We start from the raw sequence: 26,004 nt of genomic DNA, 5'->3' as shown, positions 1-26,004 counted from the left end.
AAATCTAACATATTATTTGAGAGTTTAAACCTTTAAGACCTACCATAGAACCAGGTCCGGCAGAGCTTATATTTTATTTTTACATGCTGTAGTGCCGATTTTGGGAGCATTTCAAGTTGATATACATTAATACAACTGTTATAGCCCAAATTTTAATAATATGTCTGCATTAAGTGCATAGTAATTACATAAATTGCAATAAACTACAAAAAAATGTAAAATCATTTTTGTTTTTTTAACATATATTTCTAGTTAGAGAAATTTAAGAGGCTTATCCCTCAAAACTGTAAATACAAAAAAGATGCACAAAATATTTTCCCACCACAGGAAATTTATTTTAAGTGTCCTCATAGTTTTATTTTTGAAATACACCAATTTTTATATACTGCAGGAAAAACGAAAATAAATATTATAATGCAAATTTCCAAAAATAACAGCATATGCATCAAAATAAACTATTTCCAGCAGTGCAATATGAGTCCTAAGCATCCCAGAAACGACACAGAAAGTCATAAAGTCAAACATAACTTTTAAAAACACCAGTATAGGCTCATAAGGCTCCGATGGTAAAAAACTACATTTCCGCAAAATGACGTCACTTCCGGTTTCGGCCAGGACATGGCGGACATGCGATAGTTCGCGCTGATGGACGTAGGAAGTGTTACAAACAGCTGATTGGATCGGCAAAGCGTGTTTCCGGAATATTGTGTTTTTGTTGCTGCAAGTGCTTTTTATGCAGTTGGAAGGAAACCGTGACCTAGGACAAGCTGATGGCATAAGATGTAAGTACAACTCCTCCGGTTTCATATGCAAAAAAAATTATTGCGCTAGCTTACGTGGTTGCAGAGCTACCAGGATTTAGAAATAGTTAAGCAAAACTGAGCGTGCCCGCTCTGACCGGCTTTAAAGGGTTAACCAACTGGATATCTATTCAGGTCACTATCAAAAATCAGAAAAAATAATCACAATTTTCTTTCAGACACATGACACATAAACAGATTTCCCCAGCATAACGTAGAAAAACTAGTTCAATAATAATCTTGTTTTATTGTCACAAAAAGTCGCGGCTTATTTGTTTACACTCTGCCCAACTCTACTCAGAACAACCGGTGCTAACAGCTGGTTGAAAAACATGCGACGTCATCACTGAGAGATCTCAATGGTGTTTCTTTTGCCTCTTCTTTATACATTTTTTAATTTATCAGCTATTATAAATGCAGATATATCAGTGATTAACTGATAACCCCATTAAATATTGGACTCAAAAGCTTATACCTTATCATACTTCTGTATTCAGAAAAGGTCTTGATCCTTTTTTTAATATAGTTTTTTGCCTGCTATCTAAAACAAGTTAATGACTGAACTATCACGGCTGTCCAGCCATTTCTATGAACAGCATACAGTATATTGTAATTAATTTTAATGCCTCTAATATCTAAAGACATTCCACCCAGACTACCCTCTAGGTTTCACCACATAAAAGCCTGGCCAGCCTCCATGCACTTCCTTTGCATACAGATTATATCAAGCAAAGATATCCATGAATGTTATTATGAATATACTATAAATAGTATATCCCAACTTCTTCTATAGAGATATAAAGGGGATGATATATAGTAACGTAGTGGCATTTAATTGTGTTACTGAGGTCATTTGTAGCTAATGTTGAATAATTGTTCCAGTCAGCTAGACGTCTTGGCACTGCCCTCTTATAAAGATACATGTCCAGCCTTGCGGTTTATCACTGTGGGTTAGATCTATGGGAGGGGGCAGCACACATAGAGTCTGACATTTCCAGTAATTATCTTTATGAAGATGGGAGGCCTCTCAATTAGAGTGGTGCTTGATTAAAAGTAATGGTGCTCCCTCTCAGGCCAGTGGCAAGCTGACAGCCGTACCATCAAGCTCCTTTTTAGCTGGCATGGGACACTCTGTGACCTTAAGCAAATGATATTCTATCTTGTACAAAGAAAAACAGTTAAATTAGAAACTGGTATCTATTTAATGTCAAGATAATATGTAAATGCACGTTTCTAGGAGGAGTCACATGGTAGATATCTTGAGTCCTTTTTACTTTATCCTTTATTCCTTATGTAATGAACACTAAAGCAACTATGGTTTGACTTTATTATGTTTAATAAAGGTAAATATGAGCACATTGTTATCTTTCCTACAACCACAAATTCAAGTTTTTTTTGTTTATAACAACACAGCTTCACGTGAAGGCTGTGTTGTACCTCCCTGCGTAATGACAGTCTTAATGGAAAACAAAACTGGCTCTCTCGGGAGTGTGATGGTCAGGCTGGCCATTACAGAGTCACTCAATAGCAGCTGATTGACTCGCTCCCCTGCTCCTCTATAAGCCTGTTAAGCGGCTACTCAGCGTCAATGCAGTGCTCTGGGCACTGGCAGTATCCCTGGTCCTTGCTGCTATAGGCCACTGGATAAAGTGCTTACCTTGATTTAGTAAACTAAACAGCTGTGGACCTCATTTGGGATTGATAGGGATATATATCATATTACGAGAGAAGATGTGAAAAAAGTCAAGGAGGCCGCAATACAAGCACGAAATTTCAAAGGATACAGCCGACCATAGGATTTTTAAGACCGATACTGATATCTGTTTATCTGATGGCCCTTTTTTTAAAATTCAGGCACAAGACTTAAATAACATTTGTTATGTGTTGTTATTTATGAATTCTTACTAGAATAATAGGACAATGCAGTTTAAAAATAAACTAATTTTGCTGTTATAAGAATTCTGGATTACTCGTGTTGCTAACACGGAAGTCGCAGAGTGCCCTCTGGTGGACAATTACTGAACAGAAACCTGAAAGTGAAGTGCGTTCCTTCCTTTTCTTTGCTTTTTATATTTTCATTTATCAGACTTTTTAAATGCTGATATATTTGCAATTAGCTAATGTTTGCTAAAAATGTACTATGTATACAGCGAAGCAGCTAACACAAACTAGAACATGATAGATAAAAATTGTTTGTTTCAAGGATTAAGTTAAGATGCTAATGTGACAGCATCACGGGGCTACCACAGATTACAGAACGAAGCTTCAAATGCTTACTGCGTGAAGGTTTAGGGACAATAGAGACTGTTATTAGCTGAAGTCATAGCCATGTCCCTGCCCATGGATGCAATTAAAGATGAGTGCTTTGTTACATGCTGCATTATTATGCTGCTAGTACAGCATTGACCATGAAATGGTGCACCTTGTCTGCAATAAAACTTAGATACACTGTTGCTTTAGCATGACCCCTGATTTGTATTGAAGGCCAGGTTTGTGCCAAGGAAACACTCCTGGGACCATTATACTGCTGTGTGGCTCATTTGCTAGAATGCAGGATGAAGCCATGGGCTGGTGCAAAATTTGGTTTATAACATTCAGCATCCTGTGCAAAAGCTTGATAAAAGAAGAAAAGTGGATTTAAATTCTTTGGCGTTAGCTTGAATGATCCCGGTTGATGTCTAAATATACTGTTTTTTATATCTCAATGCCAAGTTTTCCCCACAAAATCTGCTGCCTTATTTATTTTTCTTTCTTTTGAGGCGTTGTGTGAAATTTAAATAACATAGTCTGTGAAGGAAAACAGCTATTTCTGCAATGTTGCCACACTGTCATTGTCACCACTCGCATCATGCTGGTGTTTGTTAAAATAGTGCATGAATTTCTCTTTTAAAAGCATTTCACATTGATGCGTGTTTTGGTGATTTGACTGCACACCTATGGTGTAGAATGTTTCCTGAGGTTTCCCACTGTACGTGTGGTATAAAACCATACCCTGCCTCACACAAACAAACAAACAAAAAAAGCCTGTTCAATTGTGATTTAGTGAAAAGTAATATCTTAATGTTCACCCACAAATATATAGGCATGCATGCGTGCACACTGGGAGATACAGCGGCACACTTTCTGTCATTCCTTTCTCCATTTCCCTTGTTCCTGCAACTTCAGGGAATCTGATCACCTCCTGATGTGAGGCTTAGAAACTGTAATGCAATAGACAGTCAACATATATTTCCCCAGCGAGACAGCCACAGCTAAAACTTCATATTCTTCAGCGACCGCGCGGCTGAGGAAAGAGATGGCTGCAGGACATCAAGAGGAAGAGTCAAGGAGATGGATGGATGGATACATAGATCAATGTATATACATATATACAAGCTACAAGCTATTCTTCAATACTTCAAGCTGAACTCGCTAGCTGATATAAGTAGGATGGTTCAGTTCGAATCAAACAAGGCCAGAGACTGGAGCCAAGCATTCTAAAATAGAGCTGAGCAAGACCGTGAACCTCTCTTACTTGACTAGTGTTTGGCTGTCCTAAAACACTGAACTGGCTAATGACACCCAATCATATCAGTGGGAGGAAACAGAGCTTGCCCCTGCATCGTCTGGCAAGGAGGAAAGTGAAAGAGAAAAACTGAAAGAGAGTGAGCCAGAAGCATAAGGAGCCAGAGAGATGCAGAAACAAGAAAAATAAATAACAAGAAAACAAGAAGAAAAAAGCAGACCAACAACAGCGGCTCGGTTTAGCCTCGCAAACAGGGACACAAAGAGTCAGAGATGAAGATACAGACGAGTCCCACACATAACTAAATGATCATCATTCAGCGTACTCTTTGTAGTTTCTGTGGACAAAGCAGTGCTTTATAATACCCACATGTAGGCAAAATTAGTGAGCTGTTTTGCCATTTTTTTATTTAGTTATTTAACTAGGCGGGTCTCATAAAAACACAAAATATTCAGTACATTTTATAAAAAAAAAGAGAAATAGAATAAATCTGAATAAAAGCTGTTTTTATAACACAAATGTCAAAATTTCCGATTCTCAGCTTGGCAGGTGAGAGGGTTTGCTACTTTTTTTGTGTTCTGTTAGGAAGTAGCATTGGGCATTTAGTAATTGTGACATTTAGAGGCACATAATTGATGGCAATTATGGTAATATCAATCCATCCATAATCATTATGACAACAGCATTTGAATCACAGAGAACATTGTTAAAACTAGGAAAACCCAAAGCCACGTGAAAGCTTTCCAAACTGGTTCCACTGGTTTAAGCATCTTTAGACACTGGTTTTCTTTATACTTGATAACACTTCATCGTTTCTTGACTTGCTTAGATTCAATAATGACACGCTAACACACACACAAACGCGGTTTTAAATAAGTTTAACACTTTGTTAAAGTTGTGTCCCTGTCCATAGACACGTCAAGAGATGTATATGTGTGAACACTGAAACAGACAAAGCATCCCACTCACAATAAGTTGATTCCGACTGATGGAGATAAAGAAACGAAAGTCAGATTATCCAGTGAAGGAAACCATATGTGTGTACGTGAATGTGCGCATGCGTATGGTTCGACGAAGCCTGGTAGTAAGAAGGAGGAGAGAGAAATGCCATCTGAGCCAGAAGCGTGGGAGCCAAGGCCTCACATAATACTTGAGGAAATGCATCGGCAACAAAGAGGAACCAGATGTAATACACTCATGAATAAATATGCTGAGGGCTGGAATTGATCATTAGTGCTATCTGGAGGAGGTAAAAAAAGAAAAAAAGAAACAAGTATGAACAGAGCCCCTGCAATTTGGTGAGTGGTACTGAAGCATGTGATGATCCTTGAGAGATGCTTTCTATTGTTGGTGATGGTACTTTTTGGTTTTTGCCTCTGCAATCTGATTACTGTCTTTTTTTGTTCTATGTAAGTACTATTAGCCAAATAAAAAAGTGTCCCAGCTTTACAGTGTGAATTATAATGGTAGCTTGTGCATTGGTTTGTGTATCTCTACTATTTTTTCTCATACATTATGGTGATGCAAGCACAACATAAGCCACTTCCTCATAGTGCACCACTTATACTTTGTTTCATGCTGCACCAAACCTAAGCTGGACATAAATGCTCCTGGGCCCTCGTGTCATACGCTGTGATGTAAAGCCAGGGAACAAAGGTTGTCCATAGCCTGCCTCAGCTAAAGCGTGGAGCAGCACGGTTCTTAATTGGCGCTCTGATTAGAGCGGGATCTGGGCTTTGGGACCCACAGCGCTCAGCAACACTGTCTTCCCTGAGATGTAAGGGTGTTGCTCCTGTCTGTCTTGATTAATGACCTCTCCCTCTGACCTCTCCTGCGATTCCTGGCAGGCTCCTCGCTGAAGCCAGCTAAAGCAAAAAGTGTATACAGTTACAAAAGCAAGCTTACGTGTCTGTTTGCTGGAGCTAGTATACATGCAGCCATGTAGTTGGGTTTAATGAGTAGAAGAAGTAGGGCAGCGACTCTGTTCGAAAGGGAAACCAAGCTTGTTGGCCATCGCTGACGGCACACGCGCACCACAAACACGTGCGCACTCTAACTTGCATTCATCATCCTGCAATGGGTGCTCAAATGAAATATAGATGACCTGAAATGCACCTGTTGCTAAGCATCTGCGGGAAACTGAAACAAACACTGCACTGCATATTCCCCACGCAGCCCTATTTTGTCATTGGGTCAGCAGCATTTCTGTTAGCTGTTATTTATTCTAAGGTTCCAGTAATAAATCTCATTCCCTTACGCTGATGTACTTGTACTTTGGGCACCAGTGAGCATGAGGCAATATGCAAATTGAGAAGTTGGAGAGCTTTCTTTGGGGCAATCAAACGGCCTACTATGGAATATTTAACTGGTAAATAAACTGCAAGAGATGCAAAGAAATCCAGTTTACTTTCAGTCTTCTAGTATCCCATATTCTCCAGGAAATTTTGAGGTTCTCTTTAATCTCATCCTTAAATTAAAGAATATCAATCACTGTATGATGCATAGTATCATTATGTTGGTTCCGGTGTAGGTATTTAGTCGGCGTGTAAAACTGTATGACCGTCTCTATTCCCATGATACACTGCATCACTTTTTGTTGTTGTTTTTACGTAAGGCTCTAGACTCAGTAGTAAACTGGTTGGGTTATAAGATCTCGTTAAACAAATTCACACTGGTTGGACCGACACCAGCGTTACTCTTGTAAGAACAAAACCAATACAATAGCGCTCCAGAAGTCATTCATTCAAGATAACCTTGGGGTCGCCCCGTCTTAATAAAGACTGCTTGGACTAATTTAATTGAAAGAATCTAAACTGCCCATAGCTATGAATGCGAGTGTGAATTGTTGTCCGTTTCTCTGTGTTAGCCCTGCAACAGACAGGCAACCCGCCCAGGGTGTACACTGCCTCTCACTCTATGACTCTAGTCCCCCCTTAACCATGAATTGGAAGAAGAATAACAATGGATAGATCGATGTTCATAATGTTCAACGGATTTAGAGCAACTTCCAATTCACCCATCCTCTTATCTTGATCTGGGCTGCGGAAGTAATAGGGTAGGAGGGTGGACAGGTCACCAGACTATCACATAGAGACAAACAAATATTGGCACTTTAACACCTTTGGGTAATTTAGAATCACCAATTACCCTTACCTTAATAACTGCATGACTTTTAACTGTGGAGGAAACCAGAGTACGCAGAGAGAGCCCATTACAAACTTGGCCAGATTGTGAATTTGAACCCAGAACCTTCTTGCTCTGAGGCAACAGCACGAACCACCGTGGCATTGAGCTGTCAATACAGATTTAACAAAAGTAGGAAAGCTATGCTTGATGCAGAATCTTTATGGTTTTGTCCTTGACAAGTTAGACCATAATAAATAGTAATACATATACGTGGTGTGTGTATGGTTATCTGCCTCTTATAACCAGGTGATTTCCCTGTGGTTTGACATCTCATGTGATCTTGACAATTTCGTGAGTCCAGGCAACTAACAATCCATTTTTACAGATATATTGGTATCAGCACTGACAAACAGAAGAAACACCCTTCAACAATATTATGAGAGTTTACGTTGTTGTGCTTGTCCACCAGAGGGCACTCTGCAACTTATCTGTAAGCGACATGCGTTTAGAACAAGCAGCTTATCTGAGAATAACCAGGCAGAACGTAAAGGCGCAGTGACTACTTGTAACAATTGTAACTAGTAATAATAAAGTTATTCATTTACTCCATTTCAGGGTAACGACTCATAAATCACTATACATATCAGGGAAATCTGTTTATGTTTTGTGTGTCGGAAAGAAAGAAAAATGATTGGAAGCTGGATATCAGATTTTTAAATCACCAAATATCAGTGATGATATTGGTCTGAAAAATCATAAATCAATATGCTTTTCTCTGATAACAGTTTTATAACTGTAGCCTTGTCTAGCAAAAGCATCGACAGCTCCACTGTCTGTCAGCGCATCATAGCAGACACGTACACATCCAACCAACGGACTGGTCGAAGAATTGGTCCGATTTCTTTCATCACCTTCTGACACAGAAATAAAATGTGTTGTGTAACAGGTAAGGACACACAACTGTTTAGCCATTATGTAAGCAAATTCAGAAAATGTGAAATCCACTGTATTTGCCTTGAGACAGTAACACACACCTAATAAACACAACCTCTATCACAGTAAAAGGAAAGAGCCTTCATCTGTAACGGTGTACACCACCTCCTCCAACCCCCACCTTCTATCCCCTCACCGCTAATTATCCAGAAGATGGATTACATCATGGGATCTAATAGAGAGAGGCACCATTACACAAAAACCACACCAGAAAAAACACACACACTTCCCCCAAGCCCTCATGAAATCACTCAGCTGATCTGCCAATTTAGTTACACATTCTTATTAACCAAAAAGGTAGAAGCCACTCACTGTCATCACTCAAAAACGTGAACATCACCAGTCAAGCCTTCCTATTGTTAAGATGGATGGTGTTCCATGAAATAAAGGGGCATATTTAGGATAAAATACAATACATGAGTTTGGAGTGGCATATTTTGAACTGTTAAAATCCTAGGCGATAAATACGGCGAGCATACTGCATGTCATATATTCTTTTAGAATTCTGGCACGGTTGTAACTTTTAATAAACCAAAAATAAAACTGTAACTGCTACAGTTCTGTTTGTAGACCAAAGAAGATGCACTTTGGTTCTTATATACGGCTTTTCTCGCTCAATTTACCATTTACCCTGGTGAAGAAGGGACATTTTAGAGAAGTGAAGTGCCATTTACTATTATTGGTCCTGCTTCTGCCACCTCTACCATGATGCTGTCCTCCACGCTAATGTGATTATTTGAAAATCACCAGAACACTGCTGGAAAATAGCAACGGGTTGAAAGGAAAAAAAACCTTCCCCCCCCCTTCATCTTCTTTTTTGTCAAAGGTAGGATTGGCAACATTTAAAAAATCTCTTTTTCCCCCCACCAAATCCTCAACTTCTGTTGCCGTAGTAACCAAGAAAGGGTGAGTGAGGGGGGGAAAAGAAAATCAACATACAAAAACCTCATGTGAAACCACGATGTTGAAAAACTCAACAAACTTGGCCAGAGATTTTTATTTGTTTATTTTTTCTGATGCCCCAAGGCAAAAATGACATGCATGACAAGTCGGTATACAGACTTGTTTATCACTTCAGAGCCAAGGCAGAATGCATAATGTATTGTGTTTGCTCTGTGCTGCTGTTAATTCATGCTGTAACTAGCTCTCCAAAAAATAAATAAAAAAATACATTAAAGAAAAAAACTCTTCTTAGAGGAAGGAAGTCAAAGCTAAGCTGTTTGCAAGGAGTCTGCTCCAGTGATGATATAACCCATGTGGGGAAGTACTCACCAAGATCAAATCACCTCCTGTGGCACTTCACCATATCTAGCCTCCTTTCACTCATCTATTATCTCTAACTTTCTCTCTGTCTTTGTATCCCTACTTTTTATAACTCTCTCCCCTTCACTGCCTCTCTGTCCCCTCTATCCCTTTAATCCCCTTATCCTTCGCTCTTCTCCCAGATGAGGTGGTCTGGCCCTGGCCTGGCTATTTCACTCCCTTCTAATCACTGTCCCTCCCCCTCCAGTGTCACCTGATTTGCACACTTCATGAACTGGAACATCTCCACGGCTGGTATTCCCCTTAGCGTTCGCCCAATGGGCCGTCCCCTGTGCTCCCGTGCCACCTTGAACACATCATCGGCCCCGATGACCGTGAACGCGGGAGGCGTACGCATTTGCGCACACGCCGCCATGCTCAAAATAATAATAGTGCTCGCCTCGCTTGCTCTCACCCTTTGTGCCTCACAAAAAGAGCGATCACAGGCACGCTGTCTAAGTTGCCACGGGCTCTCCCTCGCTCTCACATGTGCGTACATCCTGTCGGGGGACTACATGTTAGATGAAGTTTGAAGCTTGATGATCATCATCAGAACAGTCAGAGACGTCTACCTATGTGTTGGGGGAACTAAGCTGCCACTGTCTGTGTAGAAAGCATCTATGGATGAAGTCAGACATTTATTCCCACGTCGAATAGTGGAGGAGGGGTACCACGGCTAATCATACGTATGTCAGAGACAGATACTGAATCCTTCTTTCCTAAAGCAGAGTAAACTGGCTGACTTAAAGCTGAATATTCCATTGCATGCTGTAGTCCCGTCAACGAATGGCTCCCATGCATTTTTCACAGTCCAACCAGTGACCTCTGGTGCTAATTCACCAGTAAGCCATTCACCAAGGACAACAGTCCCCAACGGGCTTAGTGCAGGATGCCTGCTTGTGTTTTTGTCACAGTGGGGAGGTCTGAGTCATTGTTCACTTGGCCTAAGCCAGTTTTGGCCAGGGAGAGTCAGGCTGATAGGATGCACTGGAGAATGCTGCCTGCCTCATGATCCAAGGGCTGGCCTAATTTGTAATTACCTTCTGCAGTGTTCTGGAAGACTGCAGTTTGTGCTTGTCCAGGATGTGGATTATCTAGTGTACTGAGATGGCAGGGTCATGTACATGCGTGCACACATGCACGCACAAGCACATCCACACTCCCCTAGCAAGAAACTGATGACTTTCCACAGCCTAGCACCTGATTGACTGAGGCAGCCATGTTCGTAATTCGATTTTCCTGCCATGGTATTGTTAAATTTTTAATCAAACCTCTGTGTGCTACCTGCATTCCCCACAATGGATTACATTTAATTGTATAAATTGAATTTGGAGCTAAGAACGAGTGAAGAGTAAACTTGTATCTAGGCGAGGTTACCATCTTGGCTGTTCTGTGCAAGCCTTTGAAGTAGAAAATTTGGTCCACAATCCAGTAGATGCTGTTTTTTTTTCAGTTTTTCATTAAAAGAAGACGAGTATGGTTATGTAGAATGAATTGAATCAAAATGCTCCACAGATTGTCTGTTCAGTTCATATGGCTATTAAGCGGAATTGCCCTGCTAAACTCAATTTTTAAGTCATAAGACACTCCACTCTATTATGTGTGTGCACATAGGGGAACTGTTACACAGCAATGAGGCTAGGGATTAAATATGGATAAAGTAGCAGTTCTGTTAAGTCGAATATGTGAGGGGAAACGAGGATCTCTTGATTGATCTTATCTTGCAACTGCCTACCTTTTGATTTTGAGTGTCAGACAAATTATTTGACTGCACTCGAGGAACTTTAAGTGTAGTAAACCATGCTTATTTATAATTAAACGATTTATAGCGACAGTGAACTGTGTTCCTTTTACACTCCTGCGTTCTACATCAAAGGATGAAGAGAAAAACAATTCATATTTGGCAGGTGGAGCCGGTTAACAGAAATCCATCGGCCGAGTTTAAGAAGCTACGACTGCGTTGCAGACAGTTAGAGAGCGAGGTTCGGAGGCTTCCACCTAATTTTAGATGATCGAGCACCTTGTGTGGAAAGAGGAAGGCACTGACATTGCAGCCTCCGGTGGCCTTAAACCAAAAGCAAATATTGCCAGAGAGAACAAAATAACAGGGGGAGGAAAAGAGCATTACTTCCTGGCAGGGTTGACTTCACACATAAGAAGGTGCATGCTGCTCTACTGGCTCTGACCCACATAGAGGCAGAGCAAGGTCTGAGACACCAACAATAGACATGTACAGTAAACGGGACCGCATCAAGAAGAGAGCGTGATGGAAGAGGTGAACTACCAGAGCATGCAGAAACCTAGGGCGTTTCACTAAAGGGAAGGACTCAGCCCTTGAGAGGGCTTTGTGACACCAAGTGTGACACAAGTAGCCCAATTAGCCACAGCGCCACAGTGGGAGACCTGGGAAGGAAAAAAAGGAAGAAGAGAAAAATTCCACAAAGTCTCAGTTATAGGAAGTGCGCGATTAAGGAAAGAGGAAAAGAAAACTGTCATAACATATCCAAGTTCTGCTTTGACTGATTGACTTGAGCTTATGAATTTAGATTTGTTTTCGAGTCTCAGTTAACAGGGGCAACAACCGAAACACTTAAGTAATTCTGTTTCCCATCTGTTATCAACACGATTTTTAATGAGTAAAACCTGACAGTGCGTAGTGTTGAAACCTTTAAAGGATGCTCCACGACTGCAATCTGCTGCCTCGGATATTCACAATAACATCCTCAATTGGCCATTTAAGAAAGTGTAACTGACTGTCTGCGACATTCGGGGGTCTGAAAATCCCAGGGTCAGCACTGGGAGCACTGGGAAAGGCATTTAGCTTCTGCACGTGGTCTCGAAGAGAAGATGCTGGCCTTTTGATTCACAGCTTCATTAAACTGAACGCTCTTCACTGCGAACCACCTGAGTCCCGCCTCCTGCTTCAGACATGTTTAGATGCGTAGAAAGGCGATGAACGGCATGCAGGCCGAGAGTAATTTCCATCTTCAGACAAAGAAATAAATAAATAAAAATCAAATGCACCATTTATTTGTTTATTTTTTTGCAATACAAGGAGTGTTTGTCATGCACTGTATTTATCCGCATGTTAATTAGACTGTGTTGATCATTCCGTCATTCCTGTGAACAAGCAATAATGATTATACATGTTTGGATCCCTCGGCAACTGCTAATAATACCACTCAAGGGCATAATTCAATTGGATGGCATAATTGGCACACAGAGAACAGAGACGCTGGGGAGTGGGCTCCCTACGGTCCGTTCTGGAATTATAGTGTGCCGGCGCTGGCAGTGAGGTGCCCTTTAGCTGAAGCCTTTTGCCAAGATTCTGTCTAAGCTCTGGGACCCTGATGGCATTGCTGTCACATCACATAGTGCTGTACCCCGTATTTTAAAATCCTTATATCATCCATTTGAATGAAGAAAGCCATGTACAGTACTAATAACAAAATTAGAGAAAAAAACAATAGATTAAAAGAAAACAGAATTATATTTTCCCCACACGAGACCCTCTGCTTGCCATTAACAATAGCTCGTAATGTCAGAGCTAGACACACAATTAGACAATGTAATCTTTTTCAGACCACACAGGCATTAGGATTAATTTTGCAGTAGACAATACAGGGATGCGCTTCTATTCAGCAACAGTGAAATTATGTCACTTTGAGCACTATCCAATCTGCTGGCATCCTCTCGTAACCTCACAATTATGTTAAGGTTGCTCGTGCCTCTCAGGAGCACAGGGGTGACTTTGGACACGGGGAGGTTACAATGAGAGGTAATTGCCAAAATCCACGGCGGAATAGCATGATCTCGTTCTGACACCGATGGGAGGCAAAAGACAAAGAGCCTTATGAATATTTAAATTGCAATTTTCTTCATTTTCTTCAATTGACCCTTTTTTGGCATTAGCAGAAGGGAAACACTGAACGGATGAGGGTGTCAAAACTGCAGCATGTAACTCAAGACGGAAACCGGAGCAAAGCATCAAAGATGTAGTTTGTTTTCCGAGACGCGCACAAGACATAATGCACCAGGTCAGATTGCAGAGTGATAAATCCATATTTAAAATAAGCAGTATTTACAGATGAGGTCAGAAGAATGTCTATAGCCACCATAAAACACGGTGGAGGCTCTGTCATGATTTGGAGCTCCATTTCAGCCAGTGTTGTTGGGGATCTTTTCGAAATTTAAGGACTCGTGAACACAAAAAGTACCACCATGCAATATCATCTGGAAAGGCTTAGCTTCTCAGCATGACAATGATCCTAGACACACTGCAAGTGAAGTAAAAGCAAGACTGATACTGGAACAATCTGGGACTCTCCAGTTGCTCTTAGAAGTGAAGAAGCTTCTTGGATGAGAGGTGAAACATCTTCAAGAAACCTAAAGAAGTCCAGACGCTTTTCTTTCCAAGCTCCTTCAGAGACATACGTTCTATGAAATATTGACCACCAAATTTGTACAAATTTAGATTAGTTACTCCATATGACCTGTAATTTTGGTTCATTTTTTGTAAAATTTGGCTTCCTGAGCCTTTTCTCCATGTTTCAATTCCTTATGAATGGCTTTTTGACAGCCACCCTTCAACTGAGATTGATGAGGCTTAAGTGAATGGTAGATGGATCAACTGAAGACTCATTGACATTGTCAGGGCTTCTCCTATTTAAAGTCATGACTTTCAGATACTATTCATCTGCTGTAGATAGTTTTTAGGACAGTCACTCCTTCTTTTGCTGTCCGCTTATCCAGTTTCCTCAAAATTTTCACAATTTTTTAGCTAATAGCTGTTTTGGGAATTTTTCGTAAAAAGACACAAACAAATTACGCTGCCAGAATATTTTATTCTTCGTTGTCTGTTATGTGTAGACACATTGGTTACTGCTTATATGTAGCTTACCAAACAACAAAAACATTCCCTAAAATTGTCAGGTACAAGGACTGAACTGAGGGTGAGTGAAAAAGCAGCCAATGTTCCAAAGAAAAAGTCTGAAAGTCCGAGGACTACTGTTCAAGACCACTTTAAAAGAAATGACAAGAAAGTCTGGCTACTTGAAAGCAAAATAGAAAGAAAGAAGGGCAGTTCAAGACTTCTGTATCATGTCATTAAGAATATTCTTTAATTATTATGATTAAGCCCTGCACACACAGAGTAGAAATTTACACATGCAGTTTTTGTTTCTTTTAAAATTTGCTCTCTCATATGATTGCGCCAACTCAAGGACAGACTTCAGTGTCTTTAGTCAAAGGTTTAAAAAACAACAACAACAACAATAATCATATCAGCAAACTGGCAAACTGTCTTGGGTGTACCCCACCTCCTACCCTATAATAGGCTCCAGCCCCCTGTGATCCTGAATTGGATAAGTGAAAGAAAACAGATGGATGGATAGTGTCATGTAGGAACAGCACAATCACAACAATATTACATCCTTTGAAAAGGAACTTCTAAAACCTTTGCGATTATTTGACTTGTATTTAATTGGGTAATGTAAAGTCTCAAGAAAAGCAGACGACTCGCTGATGAACTATTGATTCCTGCCTCTGTTAATCCCCGTTAGCACCACTGTAAATCTAAGTGAAATTCCCTGATTAACAATGTCATGTTTAAAGCACAATCCGAGATTCAGGGCTCCACTAATTTGTGCAATTACTAATCATATCATCTCCATCAGGCACTAATTAGAGCACATGCACAAGAATGTTGGGGCACAGCTGATAAGGGAAAGGCATTAACTGATACATACTGAAAGTTGCAAGCATAATGAGCACAAGTGCCCACTGAGAGCAACGGAAAACTTTGCATGCAAATATAGCTTGAGGTCAAACTGTGTCTGAACACTCAAAACCATATGTCTCTTGTAACAAGCTTTGGTTTATTAAGACATGTAAAAAAATGAAACATTCAAAAATTATTAGGATTTCTGTTCAATGAGTTCACGAAAAACAGCCCAAACCAAAAAAGCAGTAAAGCGGAGTAGGAGTAGCAGTGACTACTGTTTGGTTATTGTTTATGTGAAAAAGAGTCAAATAAACAATGTCGAGTAACTGATACATACAAGATTTGGCAAGCCCCTTGCTGATTCTGACAGTCGACCTGCGAGACAGTTGCTTTGCCTCGGTTCACCGCATCTGTCTGACGTAACATGACTCGCAAACAGGCCCAGCGTGACCTGGCGTGCTCAGGAACACAAGCGCTCTGTCTCAGTGCCACGGCTGCCTCGCTCAGTTGCTAACCTCAGGCGATGCTCCATGTTACCGTCACGTAATGACCCCACCGGGCCATTCGAAAATGTCTTACCTCTGCACATCTCCGCTTATTTAGAATGAAGAAACAAGCTCATTTGCAAATGCATTTGAATCTCCGGGTGCTGCAGAGACGGAGAGAGGGGGAGAGAGAGAGGGCTTTGCCCCGGGCGGCATTTACTGATCGGCGGCCCGAGCAGAACAGATTAGCAGGGTTTCATTCACAAAATCCAAACTCACTCAGGGGAGATTGCTTGTACCACTGTAAGCATATTGGAATGGCTCCGCAACCGCCGTTCAATTCCTCCCGCGCTCACCAAAATCCCCTTCCTGCCTTGCATTTTTGTGCATAAGCCGTGAATATAAACCGAGAGCGGCACGCTTCATACAAACATCTAATAAATGAAATGCTGGTCGGGAAATAAACTCCATTTGGTTTATATCAACCGAAACCCCCCCACAGTCCACCCCATCAACACTCGCCCGGATAACACAGCATTGTTATTCACCTTAAGACAATTATTTGCCTTCCACAGCTGTTTTGCAGCCGTGTATTGCCAATAATCCTCACAGGCGTGGAGGCCTCCCCGTGCTGTTAGCCCAGCGCAGTGTCACGTAATAAAGGACCGCAAATGCCGCAGGTAAGGCTCAGACACACATTCACACACTTGAACACATTTCCCGGTGAGATATGACAATGAAACACCTTTCCCAAGTATCTGACGCCAGTGTCAACTAGCTGTATAAATAATTGTTTACAGTTGTGATATCTAATGGGTTATTTCTTATTTTCCTCTAAGCTGACAGATGATGGTTGAGTCCAGGTTAAATAGCCATTATAACCATGATGCTCAGGCATAGTCACATATTTTCTTTGGGGTGTTTCTCCCTGTGCTTCGAGAGGATGGATGAAGGTCAAGCCCCAAGCTTAATGATCATTATCACCATGACTCTCGAGCATATTCATAGTTTCCAAGAAGGTTCTCCACTCCAGCATTTTAACTTTGTTCCTTTGTTTTTTTTCCTAAAGATTGTTGTTTGTATTAGTGTTTTTCTTTTTGCATCTCGGCATTCGCTGAGTTAGATTTTGCATTTTAAGCGTGCTGTTTTGATCATGCCAGTGAGCGCATCATTGAGGCATCTCGGCATCTTTGATGTATTGCATACTGATGGCGCGCATGCATTTTCTCCCCGCAGGTTTTAACAATCTCGCAGACTTCCAACTGTTATTTCAACATGTCAATGAATCATCTGCCAGAATGCGCACCCAGGGAACAGATCTGGGCGCTGATGAAGACATCCTGCAAGAGCAATTGTCATTTAAAGTGCTGCAGCCCGGGCTAAAAATGGACATCACAAGGCTTACAATAATTCTGCCTTTAATTAAAAGACAATACGAAGGAATCATCGCACAAGGCGTGGCTTTATTTGAAATGCTAATCATTGTGCGATTTCAAGTGACAGCAATGACATCATGACGAGGTGTAGCAGCACTGGAAATGAGCCTGGTGGTTTATAATGCAGGAATCCGTATCGATCCAGATCTGTGTAGAGGAAAGAGATCAATAAAGCTGATCCCTCTCAGTTGATCTTAAGAGAGCTGAGGTGCCAGGTGAAAAATGATCCATTAGAGGGATGTGAAGCAGTCTCAGTGGAGTGCATTAAGTCACTGTTCAAGGCTTTGCTACTGTCCTGTACAGCTGTATGTGTTTAACCGTTTCACTGCATACTCAGAAGAGGAAAAAGCAAAAAATCTTGCTGATTTATGATTATTGTTCACAGTGATTATTAACAACGCTCTAATATAAGTTACAGTTTTAATATATAAACATTGCTGGTTAATTTGAGTTAATTAGCACTGTGCAGTTGCCAACCTTCGTCCCCATATTAATAAGGATATAAATGTACTGTGCATATTTAAGAAAAATCACTTAATTTGGACACAAGTGTCTTTTAAATCAACACAACATAAAATAAAAAAGTACTGCACCTTTGAATCATACAAATTGCATATAATAATGAAAAAATAAATAGGCTTGCCAAAGTCAAAAGTTCAAAGATAGAAGATAAGCTGGCTTGGCTACTTTGGAATAGTTTCTAAGCACCAATATTTTCATGTAAAGTTCAAACAAATGTATGCTGCCTCTCCTGACACCATCACCATTGGGAGGTGGAGAAAACAGGTTAAAAGTCTTCCATCGATCAGTAATATGACCAAAAATGGAAAAAGCACATTTCACATTTCTGCTACTTTACATTCACGTGTAGCTTCAAAGGTATAGAGAAAAAATTCCAACTGTTCTGGGTCAGTTTGACCCAGTATTTGGAGTTTTCATGTCTTGGTTTGATTTTGTATTTTTGGTTATCTTCTTGTTCTAGATGATGATGATGATCTAGGTTCCAGCTTATTCTGGTTTAGGTTTATTTCTGCCTGTGTAAGGTCCGTGTTTCTTAGTCTGCGTCCTTGTGTATTGTTTCCTGTTTTATTTTGAAGGATTGTGTCTTAAGTTAGTGTGTCCAGCTTCGCTGCCTAGTCTAGTTATTCTGTACTCCCAGTTTAGTTAGTGTTTTTCTGTTCTGCTTCATCCCAGCAAAAAAGCTGTGTATATTGAGTTTCTTCCACCTCCATGAGTCCTGCATTTTGGGTCCTCTCTTCCTGCCTGCCTACATAGAGACATGACACCGACCATTGAATTAACCCAAATTCTAGCATATCTGGCTAAGGAAAAGATTCCGAGATCCTTTCTACTTCAGGAAAATAAATAAATAAATATATATGTTAGAACTTGGACATTGATTTTTTTTTTTTTTTTACTCTCAGGTGTCCAGTTTAAAAAAAAAAAAAAAGAAAAAAAAAAACAGCTGGTGAACGTGAGCGCTCGTTTATCTGTGTGCTAGTGCCAACGCATGATTTAACACGCTGCAACATCTGCCCTGGTGTGCGATCGCCTCGCGAGGACATTTCCTGGACATTAATCTGAGATTAAATTTGAAATCTGCAGCAGGACGAGCAGGGATTACCGTCGCCTCCTGTCAGTTTCACTTGGCACGAACATGGTATGATCAACACCTCAGGTATTATCAGGCCCACTATACCGGGTCTCTGCACGTGGCACTGGCACAATATACTATAGGTGTCTTTTCCATTCGATTGTTTAATGGAAATATGGTTGCATTTCTTAAAATCTGCCTGTAATTTAATGAATACATTTATAATATTCTGTGCTCTTAAGGCCACAGAATATTTACACAACATGGTTAGACTGAAATTGTACAGTAATTTAGAGTTTGTGATCACAAGTAATGTTTACTCTCATAATTTTGGATCCATTTTTATCCATAAACGGAGCAGTAAATATTCTAAGGGCCTAACTGAAGAGGGGAAACAAGCTAGCTAATTAGGACCTCGATATATTTCTGATTTTCTCTCTATAAGAAACAGACTGTATCATTTTACAGCACCAAATCTGACAAAGGAAAAATAAAAGATGAATGAAAACATCCATGCGGGTCCCTGAAAGCATACTTGAGAGGCGATAGCTGGCTCTCTGTACTCGGAGACTGGCAGCTTTGAGAGAGGAATGAAAAGGCAGACATGTGAAAGTGTGAAAATTCTTCAGAAAGATAAAACCGAGAACGAAAGATTAAAAAAGACAAAAAAAATGAAAGGGAGCGAGAGAAAAAAAGCCATGCCAAAATAAACATCACCACCCTCGCTCTGGCCAGTTAGATCCATTATATCCCGCAGCTTCTTTCTCCACCATTCATTCTTGCAAAACACTGAATCTTATCTCTGGAATAAACATGAAATCCCGTTTAATGAAATTTGCTTGTCTTTTCACCTTTCTTTTACTCTTGTTACACCGTCAAATGTGTGCGACACAAAGCAGCGCAAAACACAATATCTATCCGGGTGAATCACATAAGTGCAACAGCTTTGGCCAGACTGATGTTTTAGCCATCGCTTTAGATAAGGGTTCACCCTGCCGTGACCTGGAAAGATTAAGGTACTGCCCACAGATGACGGACCGCCTCCCGACTATTGCCTCCTCAGACCTTCGTTTGCTAAGGATACCTCATTTTGATCATCTTGTGATCTTATTGTGCATTGTTTGCAGACTGAGTGAAGCTTGCGTTAGGCAGCGTCTTGGAAAGAAAAGGTGAGAGAGTATTGATGTAACCTCTTATTGAACAGCTTATTGAACTGTTATTGCAGGGTGGCAGAGAGGTTGCATCGCAATCGGCAGCCTCTCTCTGTTTCAGCAAATGCCTTGAAAGATAAGTGAGCTGTTCTCTTACCTCTGTAATTGTCCAAGAAAGAGCAGGCGGTAATTACCTAATGTAGAACTGATAGTATAATAGCTGCTTCTTTAGTCACTGGGGGTCTGTGTAACGCCTCTCAGTTACAATCGGAAAGCTGCTTCCACTTTTATTTCATTGTGTCACAAAGACACACTCTCGGTTATTTTATTTTTTAATTGTTCACTGGGTTGTTGCTTCAGAATTTGAATTTTGAAGAAAACACAGAAAAGACTCGTTGTACTTATTATCAGTGTCTGTGTACCGTGCTCGAGGCTAGACTGTACCATTAGCACCCTGAGTCAGCAGCCAGCATAGGCCCACGAGCTCATTACGTATTATACAGCACATCTGACCAAGCAATAATTTATCAGCTATAATGGGTATTAATAAACTTCTTCTTTTATTTATGAAGCCATTATTAGTTTTTTTGCAGGCGTACAAGTACTTTGAGGAACTGTATCTCTTTACATCTGAAATAGACATCCATAATCCATCCAAACTCATTATGATAGCAGCCTTTGAATCATAGACAACACTGTTCCCTACTCATTCCACGGGCTAATACTTCATGATTATATTTCTGCTTTTCACGAACAGCAGCCACACACTGACCAGTGGCTACAGCCAATATTTAAAGACAGACAAGCATTAATCCATTGCCTCTTACAGGCACTCAAGGTGGTCCAAGGGTACACTTGATGCTCTGCAAGTAGCCTGCCTGACGACTGCCCGGCTCCTTCCTCAGATCCTGCTCTCTGCTGCCGAATTTGCAACCGCGTTTGCACCGAAAACACCCGGAAAGGAAGAACTCTGACTTATCACGCACCCTTTAGACAAGACCCCATCAATGGCTACCTTGACCTTCAGGTGTAGAGGGAAACATCGCTGCTGTCAACCTGCAGTTATGATGGAATGCTTGTCTTACAGGTCACAGTGACCTAAACTGGGAATATTACAGCATGCCCATATCCTCCAGGGTAAAACACCAAAGACAGAAAATGTTTTATGCCTTACATACAGTGCAAATAATTAAACGATCAGATGCAAGGCTGGGTTCATGTCCGGCTCTAAGCACCTTCCCTAAGAATATTAATAATAATAATAATAATAGATATTATTATTATTATTATTGCTGTTGTTCTCTAATCAAATGTTGAAGCAATAACTCAAACGCGAGCAATTAAAAATTAAACTGAGACAATTATTCATTTGTGAAACACAGAGGGGGGAGGCAAAAAGAAAAGGTATAATTAAAGTTTTTAAATCCATTTTTCATTTGATTCACTTTGATTGAACAAAGCGCTGCAAAGCATTGTTCGTCTTAATGTTAACGCCGCAAAATGTCCCGCTTTCTGGTCTTTCAATCAGTTGCGCACTCGCTGCATGAATAAACAATGACGCTGTGTTCTGTACGCCACTTGAAAAGTGAGTAATTTTAGAGAGTCATTTAATCTAGGATGTGACAAAAAGGCATTTTGACCGAGGCATAACTCCAGGTTTGGAAAACAAAAACTGCTCCCGAATTACTACCGGTGGGTAATTTTGAATTTCCTGTGAAAAGCAGCACAAATTGATATAAAATAGATCAATACAAAAATAAATAAAATTGGTCCATATGAAGGAGAGTTGTTACAATGTGAAGCTTTCAAAAATCGTGTCACTTCCTTTCCCCGCGACTTCGTCATTAGTTCAGTTCAGTTCAGTTCATTTTTATTTCAAACATTTCAAATATGTGCCTTCACAATCATTACACTGTAAACCCGAACAAGTTGACTGAACTTAAAACTTTTGTGGAAACTGATTACCTCAAAAGATTTAAGTACAAAAACTCATATCTTCTAAGTATGGGGTACTCAAAATTTGTATTTATTGTTAACCTAAAATTTTTAAATTATATTTTATATTTTATTAATTGAGCTTTACTCAAAGACTGTATACTTTAATTTCAATATTTTTGTGTTTCTTGTAGTTTATTATTTTGATGCAACACAATGCAATTATATTACAACCTAAACTCAAATTATCTGATTATTAATTAAAAGATATGTTGTGAGTGTAGACTACTAAAAAAAAAAAAGTACGGAAATTCAGTTACTTTACATTTTGTTTATTTAACATTTTTTCATGAAAATTTAAAAACATCACAAATGTTTTTATAAAACAACTAACATGGACATCGGCACCATAAAGTGAGCATTATAAATTCTGTGTAGAACATTTATCTTTTTATAAACTCACAAAGGACGACATCAGTCCTAATTGCATCTTTCTCAAAATACACAAAAATGCAAAACAAAAAGTCAAATACTAATCACTTTTTTTTAAATAGAAATGAAAAACAATTTTTTAAAATGGGTACAAAGATGATCAGCTTCCAAATAACCAGATAAGGCAGTCAAGTATAGGAAAATTAGGTAAACTGATGGAGTTAAATCCACCCAAAGCCTGTAGTAAACTTAAAGTGCTTAAAGTGCTTCAAACAAAGTGCTCAGTAACAGAGTGCGTGTCCTAACAAACATTGCCTTATATTCCTTAAGAGCATGTAGGCAGGGGTTTCAGGGGTTTGCCGTCATCAAGCCCCATGAAGATATTTTGGACTAAGGCAAATGTGTGAACCAGCTTCCTGGGGTAGTCTAAATGCAGAGCATAGATCAAGCCAAACAATAAAGCAAATGCATTTGCAAATCTGGGAATATCACGCATCACCTAGTCGCCTTTCACCAAAACAGCCATGCTTGAGGAAGTAAAATGGACTGGACTGGGAAGCGCCGTCGGTAACCACTGTGAGAAGGGCAACTGGAGTGTCAATGAGGGTCGACTCATCCAATGCGTCCGCCTGGAATACACACAGTATCAGTGGTAAATGGCCTGTATTTGTATAGCGCTTTACACATTCAGTCATCCAGACATTCACACCCATTCACACACTGGTGATGGCAGCTACATTGTAGCCACAGCCACCCTGGGGCGCACTGACAGAGGCGAGGCTGCCGGACACTGGCACCAGCGGGCCCTCTGACCACCACCAGTAGGCAACGGGTGAAGTGTCTTGCCCAAGGACACAACGACCGAGACTGTCGGAGCCAGGGCTCGAACCGGCAACCTTCTGATTACAAGGCGAACTCCCAACTCTTGAGCCACGATCGCCCCAATTAAATAAGTAAGGTTGGTTTGAGAGAATGTGACAAGCATGACCTGTAATCTAGCAAAACATTCAGCAGTGTAGTGGGTTACTTTGTAACGAGTTAGGGTACTCTACTTTTTTTGAAAAATGTACATTAACGTGTTAGCTTCTTGCATTACATAATTTGTATTTTTATTATTTTTCTAAAAAAAAAAAGTAATTTTTTATTTCATGACTTTATCTCAAAAAGAAACTAAATCTTGACTTCAGCCTGGTTTTTGGGCCACCTGCAGCATAGCCATAGTGCTGTGATACGCCTGTGCCCTGCTCCTGACCTGTGTGTGTGTGGGTTTTCTACAGAGAGGGTATTTTGTTTGTACAATTTGGTAGCTGCTAGGGTATTAAATTGTATTTAAAAAAATCCATAGCATTTTATCTTACTGGCAGAATGTAAGTAATGCAAAAATACACTTACATTACATGTCTAAAAGAATTCTGGGTCCTCCTCCCGCAGGTATACAGGAAGGGCACGAAGTACTGCAGTGCGTTTCACATTGATATCAGGCGCCTCCTAAAAAGGGAAAAGAAAAGTTCATTTAACGCAAAGTTTTCAGGTGTCATTCTTTGGGGAGAATACATGTTTATGAAACTGCATGACATCAGACTCTACTAAATTTTGGAGACTTTTCTTTTAAGATACAACCTTTCTGTCTCTTGTGACAGAGAGCATGTTTCTTAATCATTTGACAAAAACCCTACACAGTATTTTAAAATAGTGTTCTCCAGATCAGAGCTGTGATCTATATAGAACATGGGGTTCAAAGCAAGGAAAAATTGTGTGTTTATCAGTGAAACTTTTAATTTGTGTTAATTTTATCATTATCAATATATGAAATCTTCACCTTAAGGGACTTAATGAATGGTTTCTTCAATAGATCTTTCAACTCACCTGTGTTTACTGTCTCCACCTGAAATTAATTGCAGTCTGAATTTTTTTTTCTTCTGTCTTTTTGTCTTTGGCCTTCAGCCTTGGAAGAAAAAATAAAAAATATTGAAAACCTTATCAGCACACTAAATATACAACACCTTGCTATATTTCAATTGTTTTAGATAGAACTTGCCACTGCTAGCTAAGTCACTTTTGAATGATGCTAATGAGACGGAAAAAAAAAACCTGCCGAACAATGAGGCTGCTGTTGTAAAAACGCCAACTTTCTTGCGTTGGCAAGGGGTCGTTAAAATATCACTAAGACCCTTTCTTTATGTGTGATTCTTTGTAAAACTGTGTTTTAATCGGTTAAAACTGTAAAACTGACGACATAATCTATGTTTGAAAAAGAGCGCGAACAACCGCGAACAACTATTCACCACCTGGGTCTGTGCTTTTTAACACAACAGCGCATTCGAAAACAAGTTATTGGCTGCAACATATTAATATACTTGCTTTTTTACGGAAAAAATAAACATAACGAAGGTTCAGTTTTACTTACAAGTTTCTCCAAATGTGTTCTCCAGTCGCTCGAGAAGGGCAGCCATATTGAACAGAATTTTCTGTCAACGTCGTTCAGGTTAGAGAGAAGACGTCATGACGTCATGACGTCCACATGCGGAGCTCGGAAAAAAACATTTACTCAAAAATCATAATTAAGAAAGCAGTATTTACTCTTAACTTCTAAGCCATGTACAATTATAACTGTTTGAATCGTTAACCGAACAGAAAAGTTTTAAGTTGTTTCAACTTTGTGAGGAATTTTAATTGTTATATCCACAAACTTTATAAGTCAGGTAGACTGTTGGGGTTTACAGTGTACAAAATATCATTCCATTATTTGTTTGAAAAGGAGTAGGCTGAAGTATTTACTTATTTGTCCCTACCCCCTCAAGTTTTACCTCTCATTCATTTAATTTTTTTTTTGTCTTAAATTAAACAAACAACATATGAAACATATGAAGTAAAACAAAACATAACATACATAAATCAAAAACAAGAAATTAGCAAGCCCCACCACAGTATAGTTTCTTTCATATGAAAAATACAGAATGTGTATATTTGCAGATACACAAGTTATGGAAAAACAACAAAACAAAACAAAACAAAAAAACAAAAAAGAACCGCAACACCATTACCAGCAACATTACCGTCCTGGGTTAACCCCGTTTTCTTCATTCTTATACTTATTTAAAATTAGGTTTTTATATTTTACTTTAAACTGTTTTATGTTTTGACTGTCTTTTATTTCTTCTGTTAGACTGTTCCATAATTTAACTCCTGCAATTGAGATAGACATAGTTCTTAAAGTTGTTCTAGCACTTTGTATTTTTAAATTCCATTTCCCTCTTAAGTTATACCCACCTTCTCTTTCTATGAACAATTTACAGATTTCTTTGGGAAGCAATTTATTTCTGACTTTATACATTATTTGCGCTGTTTTAAGCTTCACCAAGTCTTGGAATTTAATAGCTTGCATTTTGACAAAGAGTGCATTTGTATGGTCCCTGTACCCTACATTATTTATTAATCTAATGGCCCTTTTCTGTATTATAGTTATTGTTTGTGTGTTACTTTTGTATGTGTTTCCCCAGACCTCTACACAGTAGCTCATATA

At 39.7% G+C, this 26,004-nt stretch overlaps 1 protein-coding gene and 1 long non-coding RNA gene across 28 annotated transcripts in view; both read right to left on the bottom strand.

Moving 5' to 3' along the window:
- ptprda (protein tyrosine phosphatase receptor type Da) overlaps nucleotides 1-26,004 on the bottom strand; it is a 418,286-nt gene that overhangs the window by 317,392 nt on the left and 74,890 nt on the right. The gene's annotated exons all lie outside the window — the stretch shown is intronic.
- On the bottom strand, nucleotides 22,370-25,047 carry LOC146580357 (uncharacterized). The gene is made up of 4 exons (XR_014891685.1): nucleotides 24,889-25,047; nucleotides 24,348-24,426; nucleotides 23,874-23,969; nucleotides 22,370-23,110 (listed from the first exon to the last, which is right to left on the bottom strand). It is a non-coding gene; the product is annotated as an uncharacterized LOC146580357 (long non-coding RNA).

Source organism: Mchenga conophoros, linkage group LG3 (assembly GCF_057382185.1).
Source record: "Mchenga conophoros isolate Kocher_MC1m ecotype Shallow Benthic linkage group LG3, M_conophoros_male_GT1.1, whole genome shotgun sequence".
Classification (NCBI taxonomy): Eukaryota; Metazoa; Chordata; class Actinopteri; order Cichliformes; family Cichlidae; genus Mchenga; species Mchenga conophoros.
The sequence above is the reverse complement of the archived record's forward strand: the minus strand, read 5'-3'. Positions and strand labels throughout refer to the sequence as shown.